Below are 26,176 nucleotides of genomic sequence, written 5' to 3'. Positions count from 1 at the left end.
GACCCCACAGTGTCCAGGACGGTGCCATCCAGGTATGGCCTTGGTCAACACGTTGATTTTTTTTCCCCAAAATTGTACCCTATTCATCCCTACGCGCCCAGCACACAGGAGACTCTCAGCAAACGCTGCTCTGGGAAGACACGCAGGAGACAAGGTGCGCCTCAGCCCACACAGGGAAGCAAAGCACGACACGCAGCACTCAGGATCCTGAGACGGGAATGAGTGGGATATCCGGGTTATGAAGCTGAGCCCATCATCGTTGGAGCCCAGGGTCAGAGAGCGGCCCAAAGGGGGCCACAGGGGCTCACCATGGGCCGGCACCATCATCCACCTTCCAGGCACCCGACAGGTGCAGCAACCCCACCCAGGGGCCATCACATTCCCCCCCAGGCCCCATCCCAAATGTGCAGGGGGACCCTGAGAAAACCTGGCAAAGTTCACATCCTTGGCTCAGATTCTGAGTCCCTGCAGCCCTGACCAACCCTCCTCAGCCTGCTCCCCACCCCCTGTGCCCCCTTTCACACGCGGGCACCCCTGGGTCCCATGGGGCACAGGCCATCTGTGTAGGCCAGTGAGCCTTGGCCGGACCCCCTCCTACCCTCCTGGGTGCCCCCCCAGGGCGCAAGAGCCACGGGAGGGACCCCTCCCCACTTGTTTCTGGAACATTGGGACCACTGACAAGAACCCAGGGGCCACCTGTGACCCCAGCACAGTCCCCACGGAGGCACAAAGCCCCAAATCCCGGGGGTGGGATGCACCGAGCTTGTGTACATGGGGACTGTCCCTCTCAGGCCCTGGAGCACCACGAGCCACTTTGGGAGGGACCCCGGGTCACAACTCTCGTCCAAACAGGAAAATGCAGCTGCTCCCCACGCCCCACGCTGCCGGCTCTCCGCCGACCGACCGCGGCAAACCATTCCACCCAGGACTCGTGAAAGCCCAATGGGGCGGGATTCGTAAGTGGTAGCAGCGCGGGTGTGGGGCGTCGGTGCGGGAGCCGCAAGGTGAGGGCGTTCTGCCTACGGCGTCCGCGGAGCCCCAGCACAGCACCCGCGGCAGCTCACGTTCCACGGGCCTGGGGCCAGGCAGTCGGGAGAAGCCAGCGGCAGAGTGCCGTCCTCTCCCTCCGTCCCCGCCACGCAGCCCGTTCCCCACCACGGAGAGTGTTTATTCCCCTCCCCGGAACATGGGCGGGACCTGCGGCTGCCTCGGTTGCCCGTGGTCCTCACGCTGCAGGCACCCTAAAACGCCCACCTCGTCACACCAGTCCCCGGGGGGGCCCCAGTGGCTTCCAGAATAAAACCCACACCTCGTAAAAATAAAACCACCACCTCTGGTGGTGGGTCCTCTGTGACCTGTTCCCATCACCCTCCACCGCCCTGCCACGCGGCTCCCTCTTCCTGCCCCAGGACCTTTGCACCCCTGTCTCCTTCCCACAGTGTTGCCCTCCTTGTCAGCTGCTGAGCCCTCCCTCGGCCAACCGGTCCCGTCACAGGGGCCCTCCCTCCATGCCCCCCCCCCCCCGCCCCGTGCTCTCCTACCTTCCCGCCCGGGAGCGGCATGACCTGTTTCTTTTGTTCACGTCTGTCCCCCAGGAGCCCATGAAGACTGAGAACCTTCTGCACACACAGCGTCAGCGTCTGCAGGTTCCCACGCAAGCTCTTGGTCTGGCGATGCCTTTCTTTCTTCCCGGAGGCCCAGGATAATTATCCAGGACAGAGGACCTACCTGCTTCCCGGTGGCCATCATTACGAAATATCCTTTTTGCCTTAAACCACCAGCCTCCCGCAGGCTGCCAGGAGGGCAGGGCGCGGGGGATTGCCCAGGAACAGGGATCTTACAGGGACGGGCGGCTCCCCTCGGGGACACCGCGACCACACGGCACAGAAACTAACGCTGATGGTCGGGAACACAAAACGTGCCCCCTCCTAGGACTCCTCCGCCAACTTCTTTGAGACCAGGGCTCATCCCGGACACCCCACGTCCCGGGAGACGACGGCTTCACGTCGGACCTACGTCGTCCGGGCTGGATCTCTGGGCCTCCACGGACACACGGGCCTGGCTGCCCACCCACGGGTGCCACGGAAACAAAGCGGGCCTTCCCGACCAGGGAGCGCGGCCTACAAACCAAGGCGGTGGGACATATCCGACAGGACAGATCCGATGGGGGCCTGTGCTGCTGGGGGGAAAGTGAGTCGCTTTTCCTCACGGATGAGAAAATGCTTTTGTCCCTGAGCCCGAGAGCTATCGGCAGGGATGGCAACGCGTCCGCAAGGTTGGCAGGGATTTCGCCCGGGTCCCTGAATTTGTTTTAAATACATTTGTATATTTTTTAAAGATTATTATTTATTTATTCATGATAGACACACAGAGAGAGAGAGAGGGGCAGAGACACAGGCAGAGGGAGAAGCAGGCTCCATGCCGGGAGCCTGACACGGGACTCGATCCCGGGACCCCAGGATCACATCATGGACTAAAGGCCGGCGCCAAACCGCCAAGCCACCCAGGGATCCCCAATACATTTGTATTTTAGATCAGTTCCAGCTTTACGGGAATCCTGGGGGGAACGGTACGGAGTTCCTGCATCCTCAGCACCATGTCTTCCCTATAACCAACGGTATCACGTCACTTCCCCAGTTTTGCCTGCTGCCCTTTCCCAGGGCCAGGACCCTCTGCAGGACCCCACAATACAGTTGTCATGTCTCCTTGGCTCCCCCGAGCTGGGGCACCTTCTCAGACGTCCCTGGACAGTTTGAGGAACGGCTGTCAGGTCCTAGGAATGTGCCGGGTTGCTGACATTAGGTGATTTTTACCTTCCTCTCTATACTTTCCTGTATCATCTTATTTCCCCTACAAGAGCCTACGCAGCAGGTTTATCATTTCAAAGCCCGTTTTCACCCTGGAAGACACGGACCTTGCCTGGGGCTCTTGCCAGCCAGTGCCACAGGCATCTCGTCTGTGGCTGTGGACAACAGCTACAAGCCAGCTTTGCAGCACCCCCAAATCAGCTAACACTTTCCCCCTGCTGGTCCTCCACAGATGAGGACCCTGAAGACCAGAGAGGCTGACCATCAAGCCCAGCCGAGGTCACCAGGCCCAGATTGCCTGGGGTCAAGCCCTGCAGACGGTGGCTGGAGGGCCCAGGGGACTGTGGGCCTGGCCTAGGAGGGTCTGCTGAGCACACAGGGGAGGAGAGGGCAGTTTCTGAACACCTGGGGCCTCGGGGACAGGCAGCTAAGGACAAAGCCGGTGCCAGGAGGGAATAAGGCCACTCGCCGTGGCTCTCTGCCATTCTGCCCCAATGCACCCCTAGTCTCAGGGAGACACCTCCAGTTCCTACTGGCGACGCCCAGCCAGGCCTGATGGGCACCGCCCGCGATGCCAGCTGCGGCTGGATCCCCAGGGCGCTGTTTGCTGTCCAGCCGGTTTGAGACAAAGGCCGCCCGCCGGTCCCTCATCCTGCCCCCTCCTGACGCCTCCCAACAGGTAGGGAGGGCCCGCTCGGGCTCCCACCCAAAGCCAGGGGACTTTGAAGTGGTTTCTAGCAGCATTCCTCCCTCCGTGGGGTTTGCCATTTCCCCGAGGCCAGACTGAGGGCAGACAGCAGGTGCATTGTTTTGATCCGCTACCTGGAGGGCGTCTGGCTTCTCTCAGGACCACAAGGGCCAAACCTAGAACCTGCATCTCGGGATGCAGGCTCACATCATGGGAGCAGGGGGACGTGCGTGATGGGGGTCGGCAGGGCCAATGCCAGTGTCGGGCCCAGCGGGCACTCGACCAGCGAAGATGCTGCACCGCTGCCCCATCCACGGAGGGGCCCTTGGGTGTCGCCCCCGGGCCCGCTGGCTGGAAGGAGCCCTCTCCCATGGAAACGCTCGGTTACTGCCGGGGTGGAGTAACCAAATATTGCGAAAGGAGCCTCGCCCGAGGCTCGCAGCCATGGTAAGGCACCCCGGGCTTCGCCGGGGCCACACCGAGAGGTTCCCCGGGAAACATCCGTCGTGCCTGCCCTTCACTTTATGTCCAGGGCAGACTGCGCAACGTGGAGGAACCTCTGCTGGACGGGGGTCTAGGAGTCTGGCCGCGCTGAACCCCTGGCTGGGATGCGTGGTGGTCACCCGGCCTGAAACGGGCGGTGCTAGGACAAGGAGAGACGGGCGATGCAGGGGCGCCCGCTCCCAGGCAGGCCTCATGGCCTCCACCACCAGGGCCCGCGGCACCCCACCCAGCTGCCCCAACCCCAAGCGCTCCAGACACTGTGGACGTCTGCTGGGGACAGGTCACAACCAGGCCAGCTCACTCGGGGAAGCCACACAAAGGTTTCTGGATTCTTCCTCTGGTGAGAACCAGGAACGCAGGAAGCAGCTGGGTTCGGTGTTTAGTGCTCCGCGGCTGCCAGGCCGGCCCGGGGCCTCCCTCAGTCAGCAGGGCCAGCAGGAAGCCGGTCCAGCCTCACTCTTCTCTGCTGGAGTCTAGCACTAGCCACCCTCGGGTCCCAACCCAGGAAAACCCGCAGAGTCCCCTGAGGCAAAGATTAAAGTCCAGAACACATCTGAAAGAGCTAGTGAGCTCCTACATGTTGTCAAACGACACCCTCCAGCAAGACAACGTGGTCCCTGCACCTGCCCAGGGACAGCCCCACAGTCTCCGGGCCTGGACATGTCAAGGAGCGGCTGTCAGCCCAAGACAGCCGTGGGCACTAAAGACGAGGTTTCTAACAAACACAGCAGCACAACAGGCCTGGTGGCCGCGGAGCCCAGGCGCCTGCGCCCACCCTGCTGCTGTGCCCACCCTGCTGCCCACAAGCGACCAACTGCCACCCCACCCACTTGGGCAGGGCAGGAGCCAGTCTGGATCATCCCAGGCTCTGTGCCATCCACCACCCAGTTGGACAGACCCCGCCTCGAGCTCCTCACCAGCCCCCTGGCCAGTCAGAGTGGCGGGTGACCCCAGCCTCCCCGCAGGTAGGTGGGTGTGCTTGTGAGCAAGTGCACACGTGTGCCGCTCCTCCTTCTATGCTCCTGTCCTGAGCTGGGGTTCTGCACACACACGCCTGCGAGTATTGCTTTGAGAATGCTCCCTTAGCTTCATTTAATACTGGACGTTTCTGTGTCCCCAACACATTGCACCGGCCTCACGTCTGGCCCTCGACCCTTGGGCTCACCGGCCGTGCCTCCGAAATTCTGACTGTCCCTGGGCACCACGGGCGACCAAGTTTAAGGCTCCCCAAGTCCTGAGCCCTGCAGTACCCCCGGAACGAGAAGGCCAGAGCCGCCACCCAGGGCAGTGGGGGACTGCAATCTGGGCCTGGCTCTGTGAGCATCAAGCTCTTCAGTTCGGGGGGAAACATCCTCTGATGGCCGAGCCCACGCTGTCCCCGCCGTCTCCTGGGAAGCTCAAAAGAAGCAAGAGCCAAGGCTGCGTCTGGGCAGCAGACGCGGACCCTGGTGGCAGCTCCAAGGCACAGGCAGGCAGGACACTTCGTGTTGTCCATCTTACCAAGGCCATGTGTGGCAGGCAAAACAGTGCCCTCCACCCCAGAGGGGAGGGTCCTAGAGCCTGGAACCTGCCAGAATGCTAGGCGTGGGGAAGGGTTAAAGTTGCTGATAAGCTGACCTTAACATAGGGGGAGCAGCCCCGATTCTGCAGGTGGGCCCCCCACATCATCACCGGGCCCTCCCAAGTAGAGAGGGAGGTGGGAGAGAGAGCGAGCTGTGGACAGAGTGGGGCCAGAGAGATGCCCAGCCGGCTTGAAGAGGAAGGAGCCGCCAGCCCAGGAACACGGGTGCCCGCAGGTCCCCGAAGGCCTCGACAAGGAGCCCAGCCCTGCCACACCTCGGTTCTACCCCAGGGAGGCCGGCATAGGACCTCCATCCTTCCAACTGCAAGGGAATAAATGTGGGCTTGTCTCAAGCCACCAAGTCCCTGGCAATTTGTGGCAGCAGCAGCAGACGATCCCCTCACTCAGTGAGGTGGCTGTAACCTCGATGCCAAGATCAGACCAGGAGAGCACGAGGAAGAATGAACAGGCCCAGTCTCTCGTGAGCACAAATGCAACACCTCTTTGCAAAGGAAAAGGTCAAGTAAATCTAATAATATATGAGACAAGGCGACCTATCAAGACCAAACTGCACTTATCTCAGGAATTTAGCACTAGGGGAAAATGTGTTAACACAACACCACACCTCTTTTAGAAAGCATATTTGCATCTCAGTAAGTAGAGGAAAAGATAACTATGGTTCTATAACCCTTCACAATAAAGGCTCTTGGCAAACACAAGAGAGACCAGTGCTTCCTTAACCAACGAAGGGCATCCATAAAGGCCCAACAGCAGGGACGCCTGGGTGGCTTAGGGATTGAGCGTCTGCCTTTGGCTCAGGGCGTGATCATAGGGTCCTGGGATCAAGTCCCACAACGGGACTGAAAAAAGGGAGGGGACGAGTTCTATGAGAGGCAGAACTTGTCTTCATCTACAGCAACCAGAGTATTGGCACAGAGCAAACCAACAGACGCACAGGCAATAGAGAGCCCAGAACACTCCCGCACGCACATGGAAACCTGACACGTTGAGCTGGCAACAGGGAGCATGGACCTATTCCATAAGGGGTCCCAAGACCACGGCCTCTCTATATGGAGGATGAGATGAAATTGGATCCCTACCTCACACCGAACACAAAAATAAATTCCAGTGAATTAAAGACTTAAATGTGAAGGCAAACCCAATTTTAGAAGAGATCCTGCAAAATTATGTTTGTGATCTTGAGGTCGGTAAGGATTTTTTTTTAAGGTTTTATTTATTTATTCATGAGACACACAGAGGGAGAGACAGAGACACAGGCAGAGAGAGAAGCAGGCTCCCTCTGGGGAGCCCGATGTAGGACTCGATCCCAGGACCCTGAGCCGAAGGCAGATGCTCAATGGCTGAGCCACCGGGCATCCCTCGTAAGGATTTCTTAAGATACATAAAACACTAACATAAAAGAAAAATGTTTAATTTTGACATTAACAACAGATACTTTGCCAAAACTTCGATTTAAAAATTAACGATGAGACAATCCACAGACTGGAACATAGCTGACCCTGAAACAAATAAAAAGATGCTCAATGTCATTAGTAATCTGAGAAATGCAAACTGAAACCACAAGGAGATGCAATTTTACATTCACCAGACTGGCAAAAATTAAGAAGCCAGGCACCAACAATTGATGCCAAGGACGAGCAAGGAGAGGAAGGTTTGTCCATTGCTGGTGCAAAGGGGAATTGGTCCAACCACCCTGCAAAACACCGGGAGTTAGCTAAGGGTGGGGAATATTCCCATGCCCGACAGCCAGCAATTCCCAATATACTCCAGGGGAAGCCATGCGTCACGTGCCAGGAGATGCACACAAGAATACGTGCGCAGCAGGACAGGTGTACTAAGAACCCTATGTTCAGAGGCCCCTAGGGGGGCTCAGCGGTTGAGCATCTGCCTTTGGCTCAGGTCATGATCTCAGGGTCCTGGGATCAAGTCCCTGTATCAGGCTCCCCACAGGGAGCATGCTTCTCCCTCTACTTGTGTCTCTGCCTCTATGTGTCTCTCATGAATAAATAAAATATTTTAAAGAAAAAAGAGAAGTGTATGTTCATAGGATTGTACGCCATGCAATGGTGCAAGCGACCTGACCATAAGCGGGGGACACCAGAACAGGCGCTAAGGAAAGGCGGGCTGCTGATGAGGAAACACAGGATGGTCCCGTTTATACAAATGCCAGAAACGCCCACAACGGAACGAGACAGGTCCAGAATCCTTTATCTGAAACCCTTGGGATCAGATGGTTCTGGGACCCCAAATCCGGAATATGGTGCACATATGACTGTACACAGCCGCAGAAAGAACCCACAATCAAATACGTAACATGTGTCCGTTGTTCTTTATATCACACACGCATGCATTTGTGATCACATTTCCTCTATTTGAACTCTTTGAAACAGTACAAATTCTTTAGATGGGGACGGGGTGGCGAGGAGGGTCATGTGCGTGAAAGGAGAGAGGCAGAGGAGTTTCTGGCTCCAGTGGGGACACTGTGAGAAGCTCAGGAAGGATGTGAGGTTTTCCCTGTCCTGGGCTTGATGGCTTGAATAAACGGCCCCAAGTACTGTGCCAACCCCCCCACCGACAGGCGAGATCTGTGTGCCTTTCCCCTCGAGTCCTGGCGGGTGCGGTTGGCTGCCACCAACACAGGAGGCCAGGGTGCTCTCATGTGACACCTGGGTCACACACCGCTGAAGGGCCCCACGCATCTGCCTGGCACTGACAGTCACTGTTGAGACAGTCCTGCTCTGCCACTCACCTCCGTGACCTTGGGCAGGTTTCTGAACCTCCCCGTGCCTCAGTTTCCTCACCAGTAAAACCGGGGTGATGGGATCTCCTGCTCCCTAGAGGTCTGCGAGGACTGAGAGAGCCACACACCAGTGGATTCCACACCCCCGGGGACGAGGGACGTGGGGCCCAGAGAGGCTCAGGGGCTGCGCCGGGGGCACCGGGTCCTCCAGTGACAGGGATGCAGGTTGCAATCTTCCTGCCACGGCAGCGGGAGGAGGCCTCGCAGCCTCCACATGGCTCCCTGATGTTTTACACGAACACTTTACAGAGAGAAAATAATTATTAACTGCAGAGGCTTAATGAGGAGAGGGAGCTGTAAGGATGTCTAATACCAATAATTTGTACCTATTTAAGTGCAAATGTGCAACAACAAAGGCAAGTGGAACCAACGGCATCAGACACTGCTTCCTTGCTTCCAGGTAAGGACCAGTGAGCACAGAGAGCCCAGAGCAACACAGGAATCAGACCGCCCCGGGCTCCTAAAACCCCCCCAACAACCGGCTCCGACCTGCCCGTGGGCTCCCAGACCCTGGCCCAGTTCCGATGCACTTGTGGGTTCCAGACCTGGCCCAGCTCTGACACGCCTGTGGGAAAGAGCCCCGAAGGCCTTCAATCCAGAGGCCCAGGGGATGGGGAAGAGAATGGGAGGTGCTGGTGGGCCAGCTGAGGTGGTGGGGAGCAGGTAAGGGGACCTGACGTATACACGCCCCCCACCAGCCCCCCACCTGGCTGCTCAGCCCCGGAGGGCACAGGGCCCTCGCCTACAGCCGGGCCTGTGGTAGTAGCTGCCTGCCACAGGCTTAGCCTTCCTTAGGAGACTGCACAGCATCTGACAGGGATAGAAGGGCCACGCTCACGCACTTGGTCTCCAAATGTCTCTGGGCTCAGGGGCCCTGAAGTCCCTTCCAGAATAATTTTACTGAGACCTCTTTGACATGCAAATAGCACTGTGAGGCTATATTAACCCCCTGACCCCCTCAAGTCAGAGGCCAGGACTCCCCCGGGGCAGAGGGCAGCTGCCCTCACCCTGGGAAGGCCCTCTCGGCCACTCTACATGTCACCTGCTCCAGCCAGGCCCCGGGGTCATGCCCGCAGCATCCCCGCCCTGTGGGAGAGGCCGAAGTGAATGCTCTCTGCACCTGGGGGACCAAACGGCCACCCTGGCCACCCACCAACAGCAGCAGGTCATCTCTGCTCCCCGGGAACCCTTCCCTGCAGTGGAGTGAAGACCTGACAAATCACTTTCTTCTGCAGAAAAGATCAAATATTGGCCTAGACGTCTATTAATCTGCAACTTACATCACAAGAGCTGAGAACAGAAAAGCAAGGAAATTTTTTTTTTTTTGTCCTGGTTAAATATTTGCTAAGGAAATTCCTATCCTAAATTTGAAGAGTCTGATTTAGCACGACACTGGCAGGGTAAGACACCGTGGTTTAGAGGACTGGCCAGGAAGTCTGTGGAGGAAGCACAGGGAAGTTACACCACCCTCCGGGTGCGTGTTCATCTTGCAGCAAATAGAGAAAACGTGCACGTGAGCTATGCCCTTTCTTCTCATCATCATTCTGTCCTACGTGGGTTTCTTCAGTGGAGTCTTTTAATGACGTCTCTTGGGCCCCCTCCCAACATCCAGATGGTGAAATCAGCCCCAGTATTCACACAGCAGGACAATGCTGCTTCCCACCTCGCGTGTGGTTCTGGCAGGAGAAGAGCCTCCTTCCTCCTATTGGTTCAGTGGGTCCCCCCGCCCGTGGCCTTTGTAGCCACCCCCCAACTCCCACCCCCTGAAATTAATGAGCTGGAGGCCCCTCTGCAGGCAGGGGGCGCGGATCCAAAGCCAACTGGCAGCTCCGGTCGGGGGTGGGGGGTGAGACCGCCCGGAGCGGGGGCAGCGAGGCTCATGATTGGGGGAGCCGCGGGGGGACACCTCCAGGGAAGCCCAGGATGACATCTGGCCCACTGACACCTTGCCCTTCATGACGTGCCCGGATCGGAGCGGCTTGCGATTGGGAACAAGCCATGTCTCCAGGATCCAGGACGGGCAGCTTGCCGGGCTCCGCGCAGCCCCAGGGAAGGTGCCGGAACCGGAGAACGTGGAACCGCCCCTCAGATGCCCCTTCGCGCGACCGTGGCCCACGGACTCCGCTCCCAGCAGGAGTCGGGGAGCAGGTTCTCTCCAGAGTCACGCACACGGCCCGGGCTGCTGGCCCCAGTGTCGCACCTCCACCTGTCACCCCATACCCGAAGGCCGCCGGTCTCACCTCCGCTCCCCACCCTTGCAGGCCACCTGGCTGGCCACTGAGCACCTACTGTATGCATGGCCACCGTGCCTCCCTCACGCCCCAACACACGCACCACACACTCACACACTCTCACACTACGCACTCACACGCTCATACTACATATTCCCACCCTACATGCACACACGTGTCCACACACTCCACACTCATACTATACACACTCCACACTCAAATACACACACTACACATTACTCACACACATACACATTCACAATACACAGAGCACCCACATCCACACTATGCACTCATACACTGCACACACATCCACACTCATAAACTGCACATGACCCACGCACGCACTACACACTGCATGCTCACACACAGACATGCTCACACACATCCACACACTATGCACTCATACACTGCACAGTCCCACGCAGACATGCTCACACACACACACACACACACACACACACACTCACAGGCACACATTTCCGAGGTTCTGCGGGAGAACGCTAGCTCCGAGTTTGTTCTGGCGCCTTTAGTGTGGGTCTGAGCAGATGAAGAGATTAGTCTAATATCAGATATCCTGTTATTAAATGATTAAAAGATGACTTACAAGTAACGAAGTGGATTTCCCAGGTATGGCACCCCAAGGGTCCTGAAAAGGGTATATAAGTTCACTCAGGAATTACCACAGGGAACCACATTTACAAACTTATTTATAATTAGAAATTAGTTAGTATAATAAATCTTCTTAAAGATTGTAATCTGCAACCTAAACTCAAATTAACTAATTAAAATCGTTATCACTCATTAATTCAAATATTTGCAGCCGTCTGTGTGCCAGGCCCAGATCTAGGGCTGCCAGGAGGAAAACCCCAGTCTTGTCCTCCTTAGCCTGACAGATGGGGCCACAATCAGGGTGTAGAAAGTGCCCTGGGGGAACATTCAGGGTAAGAATGGTGGTGTGGAGGGAGAGGTGTGGGGTGCTGGGGAGTGGGGGAGGGGTGTGGGGTGCTGGGAAGTGGGGAGGGGTGTGGGGTGCTGGGGGAGTGTGGAGAGGAGTGTGGGGTGCTGGGGGAGTGGGGGAGGGGTGTCAGGGTACTGGGGGAGGGGAGGAGGAGTGCTGGCAGGGGGAGAGGCCGCCCTGAGCTTCATCTGCAGGAGGACAGGGCCCAGCAGGTGGGAAGAGCAGCTGGGTGAAGGCTTGTGTCCAGCACAGGCCCCAGGCTGGTACCGTCCCTGTAATGTCACCGCACCTGGTGACGACAAGCGGGGGCCATGCGTGCTCTCTCCCAGAGGCACTCACAGCAGAGCTACACCACAGGCTCATGCCCTCCCTAGTCGGCCTCGAGGGGGTGGCTGGCAGAGACCCAAGCATGGCCCGGGAGGCTGAGGCACCAGCTGTGGGGGGATGTGGCTGCAGAGTCTGAGAAGGAGCCCAGCCTTTCCCGCCCCCGAGCCTCTGCCCGTGCCAGTCATCCACAGGGACCAAAGTGTGGCAGACGGAAAACACAGCATGTGGAGCATCCACAGAGGCCCCAGCGAATTGTGTATGCACGTGTGTGCATGTGCACCTGCCTGCCTGTGTGCATGCACACACACGTGTGGACCTGTGGGACCGTGAGGGGACATAGTGTTAACTGGCCAAGTCCCCAACCCCCAGCACTGTCCCGCAGGCAACATCTGAGAAGGGCAAGTGTGCCGATGAGGCTGCGCCTGGCATCAAGGTGGGACTCCAGGGCGGCCCCACACGCCTCACCCAAGGACCCAGAAGGAGCAAGGCCTCCCCCGGCCCCACAGCAGGCAGGCTTCTAGGAACAGCGCTGGCTGCTGAAGACAGGAGACTGCTCCTGCACGCTTCAGTGGCACTTTCCAGCATGTGACACCCGGGGTCACGGTGGCAGGAAGGGATATATCAGCCCAGATCCCTGGAAGTGCCCCCACCCCACAGCAGGGCCAGGCCACTTCCCTGCCAGGTGGACACTGACCTAACATGGCCAGTGAGTTGGGTTCTTCTAGAGTGAGTGTTTTCAGTTTGCAACTGTCTCTGGGCTGCCTGAGTGCCTCCTCTTTGCTCAGAATTGTTACCCAAGTCGCTGCTTTTCCCAATTCCTCAACTTCACACCAAAAGTGCCCGCCAGTGATTATCTCGGGGTCCCCTTCCTGGCCCCACTGTGGGGGTGGGAGGTGTGCCTTCTGACGTAGGACTTCTAACTATTAACCCGAGGCCCCGGTTCCCCCCACTCCTGATCTTGGGGCAGAGCAAGATGCCATGTATCACCACTGCCGGGAAGGCTGTCCTGATGGCAGGTCAGGGCTGAGCTCCAGGCACCGCGGCCTCTGCAGGTACGGAGTGGCCGTCACAGCCTTTCTAATTAGAGGGGCAGCCACTGCTCAGCTTCTGAGGTGCCCTTGCTGCCTCAGCCTCCTAAGTTCGGATGCTCCCCAGCTCAGGCCTCCGCAGGCCTGGGGTTCTCTCTCACAAGCCCCTGAGAACAGCTTTCGGGCCTGCTCAGCATGAGAGCAGGCCCTTCCCTCCCCTGGCGGGCTCAGCCTCCCACCCTGCAGGGCTGAGCTGGCCACATGAGACCGAGAACCGCCCCTCAGACGTGCAGGGCTCCCTGGGTCCACGCGGCACATGCCCTCAGACTCACAGGGGCCCCCACACGAGTTCATGGGTGATGAGACAGGAGCTGAGAAGAGATCTCCCATGCCAGGGGCCCCGGGAGCTTTGAGCCAAACGGGGCTCCAGAAACAGCGGCTTCACATGGTGCCAGCTGCAGCCTGCAGATGTTGGGGCCTGGGGTTCACTTTTAGACAACAGAAGAATCCATACCCATGTCCTGCAGGCCCTGTCTCTGGTCACTGTCAGGTCCAGTTTCCTGTCTCATCACCGTCCCCATCGACAACCCCATCCACGCAGATGACCAGCCCAGCTCGACCCGGCTCCGAGTGCCATTCGAGTCCTTCGGGGGTCCTGTCGGGCAGCTTCCATTTCTCTTGTTTTATAGACCAGGCCCCAGAAGGTCAGCAGGTTAAATGGCTCACCCAAGGTCACTTGGCTGGTTAATGACGCGCCAAAATGCAAACCCATATCCAAGCAGGGGCCCCGGCCAGTGCTGCCCACCAAACCCATATGCAGGGAGTTTGTGCCTCTGGCAAGTCTGACACAGCTGAGTCAAGACATGCTCCTGGCACATGAAGGGGCTCTGCTGAAATCCACCCTCCGTGGATTCTCCATCTCAGCACTATGCACGTTTGGACTGGATCATTCTTTGCTGCACGGAACTGTCCTCTGCACCGAAGGATGCTGAGCAGCATCCCTCGCCTCTGCCCATGAGATGCCAGAAGTGCGTACACACACACACACACACTCACACACACACCCCACCATACTGTGACAGCCAAAATGTCTCCTGGCATCACCAACTGTCTTGTGGGGTGGGGGGGAGCAAAACTGCTCCCATTTGAGGAATAATGAAGAAACCCAACCAGAAAGGTTTCTTTAAAGATGTTTTTCTTGGGACGCCTGCGTGGCTCAGCAGTTGAACGCCTGCCTTCAGCTCAGGGCATGATCCCGGAGTCCCAGGATCAAGTCCCACGTGGGGTTCCCTGCAGGGAGCCTGCTTCTCCCTCTGCCTGTGTCTCTGCCTCTCTCTGTGTGTGTTTCTCATGAATAAATAAATAAAATCTTTTTTAAAAGAAGAGATGTTTTTGTAAAATAGCAAAAAGGAGAAAAAATATAGTTACCGTATTTCCAATAAAATATTTGCAAGTGGGGCACCTGGGTGGCTCAGTGGTTGAGCATCTGTTTCAGCTCAGGTTGTGACCCTGGGGTCCTGGGATCAAGTCCCACGTTGGGCTCCCCGCAGGGAGCCTGCTTCTCTCTCTGCCTGTGTCTCAGCCTCTCTCTCTGGGTCTCTCATGAATAAATAAATTTTTTTTTAATCTTAAAAAAGAAATATTTGCAAGCAAGTCAGGTAAGGCCAAGTGATAGTGTACACATGTTGTGACACTGCACTAGACAACTCAGGAGGCAGAAGGGAGGAAGGAATGGTGGGGCCGCTGCAACCCATGATGGCCAAAGCCAATGTCCACTCCAGGACGGTCCCCAGGCTCCAGGCGATCCTGGGGTGCATGCACCCCCTATTCATTCCACGAATGATGCTGACCTGCATGCCAGGTGCCTCCAGAGACCTCCACACTCACAGACTAGCCCATTTCAAAACAGAAGTTCTTCCCATTATAAAATTCTGCATTGAAACATGTCGGCTCTGTCATGTATATAAGCAAGCAACAAGGAGCTTAAGTAATTTCACTCAAAAACACAGTCCTGTTGTAATTCCCCACAGTCTTCCAGGCCTAACTCCAGCCACGGGTGAAAATTACCTCTTTCCTTCTCTCTTCCCTACAACTGACCCCTTGGTTTTCAAAACCAACAGCCTGTATTGTTCTTACATCGATGTATTTTCTTCTGCATTAGTAACGGGCTCTCGGTAACAGGAGGAAGGATTAAAAGGCAGGCAGAGTGAATATGGAAAATATTTAAATTTTCTCTGGGGGAAAGAAAAGTATATAAGGGAACAGACTGAACCAAATCGTTGCAGCCAGTCAGGCGTGCTGAGCAGCATGGCCACACAGAAGCCCGTCCCTCTGTGTACGCACTCTCAGGACCACTGGGGACTGATTCCTCTACCACCTGTTCAGGGGCAGGGTGGTAAGCTGGGCAGGGGTGATCTTCTGATATCTGGGTGCCCAGGTGCCTGGGATAGCCATGCACAACCACCGTGTGGGCCCCCTGCCTGCAGGTGTGGGAACTGCTGGTCCCTGCGCTGAGGGACAGAGCTGCGCTGAGCCTAATACCTACATTTGCATGTGGAAACCTATATCTACCCCACAGCCACCCTCGTGAGTTACATCCTAAGGGGACTCTTCCATCTTCCAGCAGCATCTTGGTTATGAAGGAGAAGAGTGGTGCCCATTTCCAGAGCTGCCTCCTTAGGAGAGGGCACATGCAGGATGGGTGGAAGGGGTCTCAAAAACAAGACCCCTCCTGAGATACTCCATGCTGGAGGAGATTGGTTTTATAATTCCACAAAGTCAGTGCCTTGGGAACTCTGCTACAAAAGATGGGACCTATTTCCATAGACAGAAACACATAGGGTGTGTCTAAGATATGGCAACATACAGCTTCACCTCTGTGTCCCCTTGACCTGTATACAGTTACAGGGCCTCACAAATCTCTTCTTGCTGTATTAGAAGAAAAGACCTCACTCAGGTAGAAAAAGAGTGCAGGCTCCAGCACAATTTCATTGGCTAATAGGCTATCAATATTTGCAACTTAGCACATATACTGCATTCCCAAAAGCAGAGCTTCCTGCACAAAGCCCCCATTTGCAACATGTTGTATAACTCTGCAGCCCAGACCACATTTCCCATGCAAACAACATAATTAATGATGACACCTACAAGCTAAGCTACATGGCATATTCTGAAAGAAGGGGTGAGGGGCAACAGTGTACCGAAAACTTACACATCTCTGGCTCACCCACAGGAGGGCCAGGCATTGAGGAACATCCCTGACCAGTCACCACGCCGGGTCTGGCAACTGTTAACTACAACTGGTGCCAGGAGCCAATCTCTACTAAAGGGTGGTGACCCCAGGTCATTAGCACACCTGGCACCTGCCAGGACCCAACATAAATCTCTCTAAAAGAAGACAACAACATCATAAGCTTCATATCATTTCTACAATTATGAAAACACAATGTCCAGCACATAAAAATAACCAGGCATACAAAGAGATAAGACAAGTTGAGCAAAAATCAGCAGGCACCAAGACCACAAGGAACAGACCCATAAAAGAATGAGGGATTACCTAAAAAATAAAATCTTAAAATAAAAAAATAATAGATTATACCTAGTTGTTGAGAAAGTAAATTGGAAGACAGGTCAAAAGAGAATATTCAGAATGAAGGAAATTCAGAAAAAAAGGCAGGCGTAGACTATCCTCATGGAGTGTAATTCAGCTCTGATTTATTCATTTATTCCTTGTTACTTGACCAGCTGTACTTTTTTTATTTTTTTTAAGTAGGCTCCACGCCCAACATGAGGTTTGAACTCACAACTCTGAGATCAAGACTATAGCATGCCCTCACAGTTGAGCCAGCCAGGCACTCCAATCCATTGTGCTTTTAAACATGTGGAGTCTGTTTTCTGGGCTCTCTACTCAACTCTGCTGGCTTATCTGGCCATCCTTGGCCACTGACAGACCCTCTTACCTACAGTGACTTTCTAATAAGCCTTGGTATCCAGCAGACCCGGTCCCCCCACCTTGTTTTCTTCAAGATTGCCTTGGCTCTTCTCACCCAATGTTATTTACACATAAAAATTACATACAGTTGTACAACATGTAAAACTTATATGGGTTTTGGTTAGTATTGCACTAAATTGGTACAACAGTCTGGGGAGAAATGACATCTTTATAGTATTAAGATGTCTAATCCACGAAAATGCCTAACGACTTCCCTGCCACAATTTATTTAAGTCTTCCTGAATTTCTCACAACATTTTACTTTTATTAGATGTATTTTTGGTTATATGATCTTTTCATGCTATTGAAAATAATGCAAAAAAAAAGAAAAAGAAAATAATGCATTTCATTTCATTTTCCATTTATTGCTGGCACACAGAAACACATTTAATTTTGTATATTATTCAAGTATCCAGCAATCCTGCCGGACTCAAAAAATAAAATAAAATAAAAAATTCAAAAAAATCCTGCCGAACTCACATATTATTTTAATCATTTATTTGCATATTCTTTTGGGTTTTCCTTGTATGTAACCATATCATCTGTGTATAATAACAGTGTTATCATTTATAATAAAGCAGTGTTGTTTGTTTATATCGGGTTTTTTCTTTTCTTGTATTACTGCATTGGCTAAGACTTCTAATACAATATTGCAACATACCTGGCATCTAAAACAAACTTTGGCAAACAGAAGAAACTAAATAAATATTGACTGAGAAAATGAATGACCTAAATTTTCACAAGCTGTCAGAACTGAGCTAGCCAATCACCAACAACTAGCAATAGCACGTCTCTCTGCTCAAGAGCTCACTATTGGACTTCATGCCAGGAGGTCCTAACCCTGCTTGTGAACAAACAGGGTCTGCATGGGGTCTGAGAGGGTAAAGACCACCTGACCAGGAAATAAAACGGAAAAAAAGTGGGGGAGGAAGAGATAAAAGAGCTGAAAGATAGAAACAAAAGCTACATTATGTAGAGTCAACACGACAGCTCTCCAAGAGAAATAGATTGAGAAATTATTTTAATTAATAAGAGAGCTTGAGGGACATCTGGGTCCCTCAGCAGTTGAGCATCTGACTTTGGCTCAGGGTCTCTCAGCAGTTGAGCATCTGACTTTGGCTCAGGGCATGATCCCGGGGTTCTGGGATCAAGTCCCACATGGGGTTCCCCACGGGGAGCCTACTTCTCCCTCTGCCTGTGTCTCTGTCTCTTTCTCTGTGTCTCTCGTGAATAAGTAAATAAAATCTTTAAAAAAGAGAGAGAGAGAGCTTGAGAAGGTGGTTGGATGCAAAATCACAAGACAAAAATTCATTACTTTTCAACACCCAGCAAAAGCCAGTCAGAAAATGCAACTGAAAACAAGGGAGTCCTTAACTGCAACAGCAGCAAACCCTATAAAATCCCTAGAAATGAGCCTGAAATGAAATATGTATGTGGAAAACATGATTGGTTTTAACTAAAACAAAAGATATTAAGGAATGAAGAAATGCACCATGTTCCTAAAAAGAAAAACACTGTAAAGAAACCGCTCCGAAGTGTATTCGTTTCCTAGAAGTGCTATCACAAATTACCACAAATTTGTGGCATCACAGGATGGAAGATTACTCTCTCACAGCCGGGAAGGCCAGAAGTCTGAAATCAAGGTGCTAGCTTGGCAGGGCTGGCTCCTTCTAGACCCTCCAAAGGAGAATCTGCTCCCTGCCTCTTCCAGCCGTGGTGGTAGCCAGCAGTCCTTGGGTTCCTTGGGTTCCTTGGCTTGGCATTGCACCACCCAATCTCTGCCTCTACCCTCAGGGGTCCTTCTTCTCTCTGGGCCCCCTCCCTTCCTCTTCTCAGCACTTGTCATTGGATTTAGGGCCCGCTCTACGTCAAGAAAATCTCATCTCGAAATCCTTAGCTAACCTGTATCTGCACAGACCCTTTTCCGAGTAGGGTCACATCCACGGGTTCCAAGGTACATGTATCTTTCGGGAAGACCGCTATTCAATCCACTGCACAAAATAATCCACAAACACAATGTCATTCTCACCAAAATTCCCAGGGGAAGGGGTACCTAGCTGGCTCAGTCTGTTGAGCGTCCAACTCTTGGTTTCAGCTCAGGTCATGATCCCTAGCTCCTGAGATCGAGCCCCACTCAGGGCTCTGCGCTCAGAGGAGAGTCTGCTTGAGATTCTCTCTCCCTCTACGCCTCTCCTTGCTTTCTTTCTCTCAAATAAATAAATATATCTTTTTAAAAATCCCCAGGAGATTTTTTTAATTCAATAGAATTAAAATTATATTACTTATAAAGTAAGTATTAAGCTCACATAGAAGAGAAAATCCATAAGCATGGCCAAGAAAATTATGGAAAAAAAACACCTGGCTTTTGGAACATGCTATAATGTACCTGTAACTCAGACAGTGTGGGTGGTGTGGGGCAGGAACGGCTACACGGGACACTGTGGTGGCATAATGTTGTTTGTGATAAAGGGAGGGGCATGGAGTCTGCAAATAAAAGTGCTGAGACAGTTGGGAAAACCAATGTTCGCCCCACACCCTCTCACCCACAACAGAGCCAGGCATGGCAGGGAGATAAGGCTGGAAAACACTGAACTAAAACACAGACCACTTCTGTGACCCTGGGGTGGGGATGCTCAACCCCAACCAGAAACCACCTAGAAAAGGACCAGGAGCTGGCCACAGAAGGAACACTGATGGTCAACACACACTGGGGGAAAAGCTCCCCTTCAAAGGAACCCAAGAAAGGTAAAAAGTGAACAATGGGCTATTTTCCAGCCAGCAGACGGGCAAACATCTCAGTGACAATGTCAAGCCTGGGGAATTCACGCAGGCAATGTCAAGCCTGGGGAATTCACGCATAACACGCCTCTGCAGCAAGGATGTCAACCGGCGACAGGTGTTTAGAAGACAAGTTGGTGATCTGATCAAAATGTGAACGCCCCATGCGCTCCTTCGCAGCTAATCCACTTGGCCGTGTCTATTTTCGGGAAGCCGTGGTATAGACGCACAAAGACGGCTGTCTCAGAGATACTCTCACAACTTTGTTACAACAGTGAGAATGGGGACCCCCCCTCCCCCAAACACAAGCACAGGGTGCTCCTTCCACTGGAATTTTTTTTTTAAGTTTTTCTTCATTTATTCACAAGAGACCCAGAGAGAGAGGCAGAGACCCAGGCAGAGAGAGAAGCAGGCCCCCTGTGGGGAGCCCGATGCGGGACTGGATCCCGGGACCCCGGGGTCACGCCCGCCACCACGGAGTCCCCCAGGTGCCCCTGCACTGGAACTTCTAAGCTGGCGAGTCCGCCCCCCTGCGCCCCCACCTGTCACCCGCCTCCTCTGTTTCGGCCTCTCAGGCCCCCTGGGCGACAGGTGCCCCGACTCAAGCCCCTTCTAGAGCAGAGCCCCCTCCCTCTGCTCCGGGGGCCACCCCGCCGCCCCCCCAGGCCCACAGCACGGCTCTAACAGGAACACGGGGCTCCCGGCCCCCGGGGGACACACACTAGGAAAGTTCTCGGATCACAGCAGCAGAACCCGGGTGCAGGGTTTCATCTCTGGCTGGAGGTGCCCTTTTATACGGAGTGGGGCCCCTCCCCCGGGGCCGGGGTCACATTCACTGCGGCGGTAACCACGGGAACGGTTGATGAGTAACCCGGGGGACAATGACAGTGGCGGCTCAGGGCCTATTCAGATGGCTGGGCGGGCTGAATGGGAGCCCAGCACAAAGGCCACTGGCGAAGTGATGAAGTGACGCGGGCTCGGGCTTCCAAAGGGGGTGTAAATGACGCCATAACTTGTCACAAAAGAACAGAGGCCCCGGGCGGCCCACACCTGTGCTTCTAGATCTTTAAGGGGAATTTGCAACAATGACTCTGCGGGCGCTCCGGCACTCTTTTCTGGAAGCTGTACTTTAGAAGCATGCCCTGGTCTGTGTTCCAGGCGACGGGAGTGGAGGCATGCCAGTGCACCGTGCCCCTGACAAGCCCCCCGCCTGGTGTCCGAGACACTGGGAGCTGGCCCAGGAAGCAGGGGTGCCCAGGGCGCCAGCAACCCCCACTTGTTACACGGGGCGAGGTGGCCCTGGGTGCACCGACGGCCGACCACCACCAGGCGTTCTCAGGCCACACACCTAACGCCAGTGTTAAGACTCCCTACAACGGTAGACCTGAGATGTCATTTTATTACTTTTAAGATACTTTTTTGGGATCCCTGGGTGGCGCAGCGGTTTGGCGCCTGCCTTTGGCCCAGGGCGCGATCCTGGAGACCTGGGATCGAATCCCACGTCGGGCTCCCGGTGCATGGAGCCTGCTTCTCCCTCTGCCTATGTCTCTGCCTCTCTCTCTCTCTCTGTGTGACTATCATAAAATAAAAATTAAAAATTAAAAAAAAAAAAGATACTTTTTTAAGTGGGCTCCACACCCACCGTGGGGCTTGAACTCACAACCCTGAGATCAAGAGTCAGGCACTCCACCGAATGAGCCACCCAAGCACCCCTAAAATGTTGTGGGTTTTTTAAGATTTTATTTATTTATTTATTTATTTATTTATTTATTTATGTATTTGACAGAGAGTGCAAGCATGGGGAGTCGCAGAGGTTGAGGGAGAAGCAGGCTCTGCTGAGCAGGGAACCCCATGCAGGGCTCCATCCCAGGACCCCGGGACCATGACCTGAGCTGAAAGCAGATGCTTCACCGATGGAGCCACCCAGGGGCCCCTGAGATGTTATTTTATTTTTTGTTTTGTTTTTTGTTTGTTTTTGAGATGTTATTTTAAAACCAACATCATCCTTGGATATCTGAACACCTCCAGTGAGAAATAGCTGAATGCATCTTTTCCATTAACTCGGGGTCTAGCTCCGTATAAAGAATTACGGAGTATTTGTTAAATCCTTTCTGGCATAATCGCAAGCTTCCTTGACTTGAAGAGAAGATACAGACAGATCATATGGTCATCATTATCCGGGGAAGTACCAGCGGAGGCACCCAAAGCCAGAGGGATTCGTGACCCGCCTCTATTCTGAGGGAGCAGGGCAAGTTCCTTACATTTCCTAACACTACGCAGAAAAGCACCCCATAGGGAACAGGGTATTTTATTGGGCAACAAGCTCTAGAAATCACTAGTGACAAGGGTGACTCTCCCGGAGCCCTGATGGCATGGAACGTGGCCAATCCTTTGCTAGGAGCTTTGCAAACACCTGTGACATAAGAACCATGGTCCCTGCTGTCACACAAGACAATCAAGGTTCTGAGAGGTTATGTGATAAACCCGAGGACACCGGGTAAGTGACATCAAACCCCATGACCCATCCCCACATTCCCACAATCTCCCACCTCTCTCTGACTTTTGCCCTCTTAACTTTAAATACTCGACAACCCGTGGCCAAGTCAGGAAGGAGATGTCTTTTACAGGAGGCATGCTCCGTCGGAGGGGTGACTTTCAAATACCTCACGTGGAGCGTGAGCTGTGCAGGCATGCACACCGTGAGCAGTTAGGTACCTTTCTCAGAGCCCCCTTGGCAACCTGCACCCCAGGGCACTGGGTTATTAGCATCTGAAGGACTCTCACTGGACCTGCCACTCTGGAGGCAACTCCAGGACACTCTCCCATCGCTGTCCCCAAGAGGCTCTTTTCTGGTGACATAAGTGGCTCTGGATGTACCAGCTCTACTAACAACACACGGCAGCCTCTGGCCCTCGCAGGGACAGGACCTCACCCTTGGGAATGGAGCTCTGCACCCAAGAATCCCCCCTGCCTGTGTTCTGGTGGTATTTAATCAGTCGTCAGGGTTTTCCCGCTGCCAGGAGGTCAGCCGGACCCTGTGCTAGAAGATTCAGCATCTGTTCCAGAGGCCCTTTCAGGCCAGACACCACTGGGCAGCTAGAGGACACTTAGCTGCAGACCAGGAACTGCGGCCAGGCTCTGTCTGCTTCTTGTGGCTCTCTGGGCGGGGAGGCAGGCAGGGGCTCCCCTTTGCTCCCATCATCCCATGACGCTGGGAGATAACCTAATGGGTGATAACCTAACGGGTGAACTTGACCAATGGCAGGTCGAGTTGGGTCAGCTCCAGATAAGGAGCAGCCAAGGGACCAGAGGCTAGGCGAGGTGCTAATGGCTGGACATCTCTATCACTCCTTCATCTAATCCACAAGCAACCCTATGAGGTCAGCTGTTTTAAAAAACAGAAATGGGCCCAAAGAGGTTGAGCATGTTGTCCCAGGCCACCCAGGAGCCACCAATGAAAAGGCTGGATTTACAACAAAACCATTAGGACCCACATGGTGGGGTTGTGAAAGGATGCCATCGACTACAAGAAAAATACAAAATTGCAAAAAGATATTTGCAACATGTTAAAAAACATAAGGATGTATTTTAATTACAGAGTAACTGTAAATCAATACATATTCCTGTATTTGTAAAGAATAGTTTACATCAATAAAAGAAAAACAATCTAACTACCAAAGTCAATTGCCAATTCTCAGAAGGATTAGGGATGACAGATGAACGTGAAACACTGCTCCTTTGCCCTAAAGAAAGACACAAATCAAGAAAAGAAGACATTTGTTTTTTGCCTGTAGGATCAGAAAAGATGAGAAATTTCTCTTCGCAGTGACAGTATAAACACCGAGGGTTTTCAAACACCGCTCATTCGGGTATAAATCAGTACAAACTTCCCAAAGGCACTGTGACCAAGGTTATCAGAACACAGTGAGCACAATTTTGGCACCAATAATTGTATCTTGAGAAATTTGTTATTCAGAATAGCCTCAAAGTGAAACACACACATACACTCTCTCTCTCTCTCTCTCTCTCTCTCTCTCTCTAAATGTTTGCTGCAACACCCTTTGAGAAAATGGGAACCTGGATATACCCACATGGTGGCCAGCGTCACAAGGATTGAGAAGAGCAAGGTGGAGCTTCCGGGGCTGGAATGGAAAGTCCATGCGACACATTTACAAAGGATGCTGCACTCGGGGTGCGTGGGAAATGCAGAAATGCTACACAGGTTTATATCCAGAGAAGAACATATGGAGGGTATGCAGAAAGTGCTAGTTTTCTACTCTACTTTTTTTTTTTTAAGATTTTATCTATTTAGGGACGCCTGGGGGGCTCAGCGGTTGAGTATCTGCCTTTGGCTCAGGGTGTGATCCCGGGGTCCTGGGATCGAGTCCCACACCAGGCTCCCTGCACGGAGCCTGCTTCTCCCTCTGCCTGTGTCTCTGCCTCTCTCCCCAAATAAATGCAATCTTTAAAAAAAAAAAAAAAAAGATTGTCTTTATTTGAAAGAGAATGAGTGGGACGCCTGGGTGGCTCAGCGATTAAGCATCTGCCTTCTGGCTCAGGGCGTGATGCTGGAGTCCTGGAGATCGAGTCCCACATCAGGCTCCCTGCATGGAGTCTGCTTCTCCCTCTGCCTATGTCTCTGTTTCTCTCTCTCTCTCTCTCTGTCTCTCATGAATAAATAAATAAAATCTTTAAAAAAAAAAAAGAAAGAGAAGAAAAGAAAAGAAAAGAAAAGAAAAGAAAAGAAAAGAAAAGAAAAAAAAAGAAAGAAAGAAAGAGAATGAGTGAGAGAACGAGTGGGGGAGGGGTGGAGGGAGAAGAAGGCCCCCCTGCAGGGAGCCTGATGCTGGGAGCCTGATGCTGGACTCATTCCCAGGACCCCAGGATCATGACCTGAGCCAAAGGCAGACACTTTACCAACTGAGCCACCCAGGCACCCAATTACTCTGCATCTCTGATCATTTAATTTTTACAAGGTCGTTTTACTTTTTTTTTGATTAGGAGGATTTTTAGGTATTTTTTTTAAGATTTTATTTATTTATTCATGAGAATACACAGAGAGGAGAGAGAGAAGCAGAGACACAGGCAGAGGGAGAAGCAGGCTCCATGCAGGGAGCCGGACGTGGGACTCGATCCTGGGACTCAGGATCACGCCCTGGGCCGAAGGCAGGCACCAAACCGCTGAGCCACCGGGGCTGCCCGATTTTTAGGTATTTTTAAAAAATAAAATAAATCTCAGGACACCTGGGTGGCTCAGCGGTTGAGCATCTGCCTTTGGCTCAGGGTGTGATCCTGAGGTCTGGGATCAAGTCCCACATTGGACTTCCTACATGGAGCCTGCTTCTTCTTCTGCCTGTGTCTCTGCTTCCCTCTATCGTGAATACATAAAATCTTTAAAAAATTAAAATAAAATAAAATAAATCTTTCACATCCTTCCTCCCTACCCAAAAGACATGGCTGAGTGCTGGTTCTGGAAGGACCAGTAAAGCTTCCACCAGGGGCAGTGCCTCTGAGCATCCCTGAGCACCTGGCACCTGGAAGAGCAGTTGTCCGACAGCCACCCACCCTCAGACTCCAGGCAGGAAGCCCGTCCTTCCTCCTCAGAATGTCTTTGCTCCGCTCCATCCTCCAGACCCCAGCTCTAGCTTCCCTTCACAGATCTGAGACCAGCAAGGAGCCTGCTAGCCAGGCACCAGTGAAGCCCTTCTGTCTCCCACCCCACCCAGGTCCCAGCGAGACCAGAGAGGTGTCCTGCCTCCTGGAATGCTCACTCTCTTCCAAGACCACTTCGGGGGGCGGGGGGGGGGGGGTGGATGTTCCTAGAACCACTTGCGGGCACAGCTTCCAGTGAAGCACAGCAGCCCAGCCAAGCTGACAGCACATGGACAGGCCAGAATCAGGAGCTGTGTTCTGACCTTCCAATCTCTGTGCCACTGTCCACATGTGGACAGATGCCACCATCTCTTGTTCAGGAACAGGATCTTGCAAGAGATGCACCGTGCACCATTTGGATGCACTACAGGTATGAGTACAGCTTCTAAGCACTGGAAACGGAATCCAACGCCAATGGAGACCTCAGGAAAGCGGCCGGGGACCCCAGAATGGCCTGCCAGTGGGCCTCTGACCAGCTCCCCAGGACCCAGTGCAGCCCAAGGGGACACCAGGAGTCGCCTCCCCTTAGGTGGACAAACTGGCACTCTGGGGTGGTGAGAGGTCCCCATGCTGACAGTGCCACCCGACGCTGCCGCCAGCCCTGCTCACTCACCAGCCTCCTGCGTGGCCCCCACTCGCACAGGCTGGGTCCCCCAAGTCCTCCCACATCCTGCAGGGGGGTATAGACCCTTACCAGGCCACTCACTGCACCTCAGTCCAAATGGCCTGTCCCAACCCTTCTCCTCACTTATCGCCCACCACTCAGGCCTCAGGGGCTGCATTCTGGGCCCTCCCTGCCCCCAAACAGGCTGGCTGCGCTCCCCCCG

At 53.6% G+C, this 26,176-nt stretch overlaps 1 protein-coding gene across 1 annotated transcript in view; it reads right to left on the bottom strand.

Moving 5' to 3' along the window:
* CELSR1 (cadherin EGF LAG seven-pass G-type receptor 1) overlaps positions 1 to 26,176 on the bottom strand; it is a 133,511-nt gene that overhangs the window by 80,450 nt on the left and 26,885 nt on the right. The window lies entirely within an intron of this gene.

Source organism: Vulpes vulpes, chromosome 16 (assembly GCF_048418805.1).
Source record: "Vulpes vulpes isolate BD-2025 chromosome 16, VulVul3, whole genome shotgun sequence".
Taxonomy (NCBI): Eukaryota; Metazoa; Chordata; class Mammalia; order Carnivora; family Canidae; genus Vulpes; species Vulpes vulpes.
The sequence above is the reverse complement of the archived record's forward strand: the minus strand, read 5'-3'. Positions and strand labels throughout refer to the sequence as shown.